Consider the following 4,060-nt stretch of genomic DNA (forward strand, 5'->3'; position numbering starts at 1 on the left):
TTATGAAAACTTATTCAATAGTGAGGATAATTTGCACCGTTGAAGCTTACCTGAATCTCATATATTACAGGCATAATGCATTTGCTCTCACCGAGGTCATAAAATGCATGCAGCAAAATCAGCACGTCTTTCGATGCAGCTTAACACAGTTACTCACCATGTCAAAGGTGTCTCATTGTAACGTGTGCTCACAAAGACAGACAAAGAGTGTTCAGATCTATTCACCGCATCATTCTCAAGCCTGTTCCCTGTAAAGTTCTTTGATTTTGTTGCAATGCTGACTGTTGGACTGCCTCTCAAATCAGACCCATATCAGGTGCATTACCTGGTGTCTGGCATTCTTTTATTTGCCAGTCAAGTTTGCATTTCGATGTTGTTGTATATTTCAGAGAGTCTCAAGTCAACCGGGGGCATCAATGTCAAATATATTAATACTGAATGTTGAATAACAAAAAATTGCTGAGAAATGTTTGTTGAATTTCGTCTTCTGATGAGAAGGCTGCTCCGAATGATTGAGCAGAAAACATTGTTGCCTGAGATATTTGCAGGACCGAGCCTTCTGCATTATGAAACTCAAAACAAACTGAAGCACTAGGTGGACACCAAGAGTTGTCTTCCTGTAACAAGCGACATGACCTCTCAGTCTAACCCTTGGACTCCTCCAAACATTCTGGTGGATCAGCACTATCCTGTTTCCTAAAAAAACATATATTCTGTAAAATTACATTCCCAGAACAAAATTATATTAAACCAACTGAAAGAAACGGCCTATTTCAGCATGTGATCCTGGCAGGGCTCTGTTTAATGGTAGCAATCATTTTTCTCCGTGAAATAACACCCTCGATTAACGAGTCGTGGAGCAAATGTATTTAGATTGTGTAAATAACTCAGAAATAATCAGGCATTTGATCAGAAATAGAAGCACTTTCGTCAATTCGATATGAAATCAAGAGATAAGTAAATAATTTTCATATGCATAGCTATGTAAGGAACACAAGCCTAAACGCTCATGGCATTGGTTGAGGGAAACGTTGTTAATTCAGGCAAACTAGGCATGGAATCTGCAGAAACTCCTTGTTGAAATGCTGACTGTTGTGCTACATCTCAAATCAGACCCATATCAAATGCATTACCCGGTGACTTACATTCTTTTGTTTACCAGTCAAGTTTGCAGTTCGATGTTGTCTATTTCAGAGAGCCTCAAGTCAAACAAGGGCATCAATATCAAATACATTAATACTGAATGTTGAATAAGGTAAAAAATTGCTGAGAAAAGTTTGTTGAATTTCTTCTGCTGAGGAGGAGAAGTGTGTTCATAATGATTGAGCAGAAACCATTGCTGCCTAAGATATTTGCTGAACCGAGCCTTCTACATTTTGAAATTCAAACAAACAGACACCAGGTGGAAACCAAGAGTTGTCTTCCTGTAACAAGTGACATGTCCTCTCAGTCTAACCATTGGAATCCTCCAAACTTTGTGGTAGATCAGCACTATCCTGTTTCCTAAAGAAATATATATTCTGTAAAATTACATTCCCAGAACAAAATTATATTTAGACAGCTGAACGAAACGACCTATTGCAGCATGTGATCCTGGCAGGGCTCTGTTTAACTGTAGCAATCATTTTCCTATGTGATATAACACCCTCGAGTAACGAGTCATGGAGCAAATGTAATCAGATTGTGTAAATAACTCAGAAAAAATGAGATGTTTGATCAGAAAAATAAACACTTTCATCAATTCGATATGAAAACAAGAGATAACTAAATAATGTTCATATGCATAGCTATGTAAGGAACACAAGTCTAAACCTTAATGCATTGGGTGAGGGAAACGTTGTTAATTCAGGCAAACTAGGCATGTAATCTGCAGAAACTCCTTTTTCAACAGGGAATGGTGCAATTCATTGATATGCAGAAAAATAACAAATTCACTAATAGAGAGAAGGAAACTGGGCTTAATTCGTTGGTTCTTTTAAAAAACTGACAGAGACAAGATGATGGAAGGGCCATTGTATGGATACATGGTGTTATGCCATTTTATGATGACATTGTTATCTGAGTCTGCCTGCAGCATTCCTAATTATAGCAGATAAATTCCATTTCTCCCATCCAAAGAGCCAAAGCGCTGCTGCATGACAGCACGGTTTATCATTCCAGATAGGCTCACTGCATTCATGTCTGGCCAATGTTTCTGTAGTGTAGTGGTTGTCACGTTTGCCTCACGTGTGAAAAATCACCGGTTTGAAACCGGGCTGAAACATTATCCAAGCTTGCCAATTTTGAGAGAGGAAAATTTGTGTATGTCAGGTTTGCTGTTGAATGTTACCTGAATCTCGCATGCTACAGGCATGGAGCTTTTGCTCTTTCCTGGGCCTTAAAATGAATGCAGCAAAATCAGAAACGCTGAAATTTCATGACACACTGAGTAGAAATAGATGTTCATTTTTTGACTGAGCACGCATTTTAGCAGTTCGTCTGGCAAGCAACAGAATTTAGTGGGTTTTCGATGCAGATTTACAACGTTACTCACCATCTCAAAGATGTCTCATGCGAAAGTGTGCGCATAAGGACAGGTGCAAGCGATGCTGCAATTGAACCAGAGGCAATGACAGAGCTGGGACAGAATCACTCCTTTAAATAATTGGTCTTCAGAATAGATTATCAGGAAAAATGACCGAGGGAGTCGTGGAAACCGAGGCGCAGTGCAGGTTTGCTCACTTCCCCACTGTCTTCTACATGGTCACGATTAAGGCGCCAGAAGGCTTCTCCACTGGAGCAAAGAGGGATCAAATATAATGAACACATCATTCTCAAAACTGCTCCCATTAAAATTCTTGCATTTTGTTTAAAAGCTAATTGTGCTCAATTTGAAATGAGCACCACATGGTTTGCATTACCTGTTGACTGGCATTCTTTTGTCTATCAGTCTTGTTTGCAATTCGAGTTTGGTGTATGTTTCAGAGAGTCTTAATTCAAATAAAGGCAGCAATAACAGATACAATATTAATATTAAATATAGAATAATGGAACAAATACGGGGAGTGAAGTTTGTTTAATTTTGTCTGCCAAGGATAAGACACATGTTTCTAATAATTGAGCAGAAAACATTCCACCTGGAGATATTTGCTGGATGGACACGTCTACATTTTGAAATTCAAAACAAGCTGAGGCACCAGGCTGAAACCAACTTCCCTGCAACAAGTGACATGGACCCTCAGTCCAACCATTGGAAACCTCTAAGCACCCTGGTAGCTCAGCACTGCCCTGTTTGTTACACAAATATTTATCCTCTGTTAGATTCCGGTCCAGGAACAACATTATTTCAAACCAAATGAAGTAAACGAACAACTGAAGCACGCGATCTTGGCAGGGCCCTGTTAAACTCTGGAACAAACATTTTCCTCTGTAGTATCGCACCCTCGATTGAAGGGCTGTGGAGAAAAAGTAATAAGATTGTAAAAATAGTCAGGTTGAAAAAATAACACTTTTGCAAATTCGATATGAGATCAATTGCATAATTACATCATGTTCATCTCGCAAAGTAAATTAGGAACCCAAGTCCAAATCGTCATGTGAACCTTGTGAATTTAGGCAAACTAGGCATGGATTCTGCAGAAACGACTTTTTCAAAAGAGAATTGAGTAATTTAATGAAAGGGAGAAGAAATGGATTATTAAGAGAGAGAAGCAAATTGTGATGAATTAGTTTTCTCGTTTAAAAAGGGGCCTGAGATCGGATATTGGAAGGGCCTCTTTTGCCATTGTTTGGAAAAATGGTGCTAGGCCATTTTATGATTACATTGTTACATCAGTCTCAATTCCTGAGAACACCAGCTGTATTCCATTTCTCCGCAATAGAGACCCAGATTGCTGCTGAGTTACAGCGCAGTTTAGCATTCCGGACAGGATCAGTGCAACCGCAGCAGTTTCTGTAGTGTAGTGGTTATCACGTTCGCCTTACACGCGAAAGGTCCCCGGTTCGAAACCAGGCAGAAACATTATGAAAACTTACTCATGAAATAGTGAGGATGATTTGCGTCTTGGAAGCTTACCTGAAC

The 4,060-nt window shown here is 39.4% G+C and overlaps 1 non-coding gene across 1 annotated transcript; it reads left to right on the top strand.

Annotated features, from left to right (window-relative positions):
* The first annotated feature begins 3,927 nt into the window (after window positions 1-3,927).
* On the top strand, window positions 3,928-4,000 carry trnav-uac (transfer RNA valine (anticodon UAC)). The gene has a single exon. It is a non-coding gene; the product is annotated as a tRNA-Val (tRNA).
* The last annotated feature ends 60 nt before the right edge of the window (window positions 4,001-4,060 follow it).

The sequence above is a fragment of the Cetorhinus maximus genome, unplaced genomic scaffold, assembly GCF_964194155.1.
Source record: "Cetorhinus maximus unplaced genomic scaffold, sCetMax3.hap1.1 HAP1_SCAFFOLD_777, whole genome shotgun sequence".
Classification (NCBI taxonomy): Eukaryota; Metazoa; Chordata; class Chondrichthyes; order Lamniformes; family Cetorhinidae; genus Cetorhinus; species Cetorhinus maximus.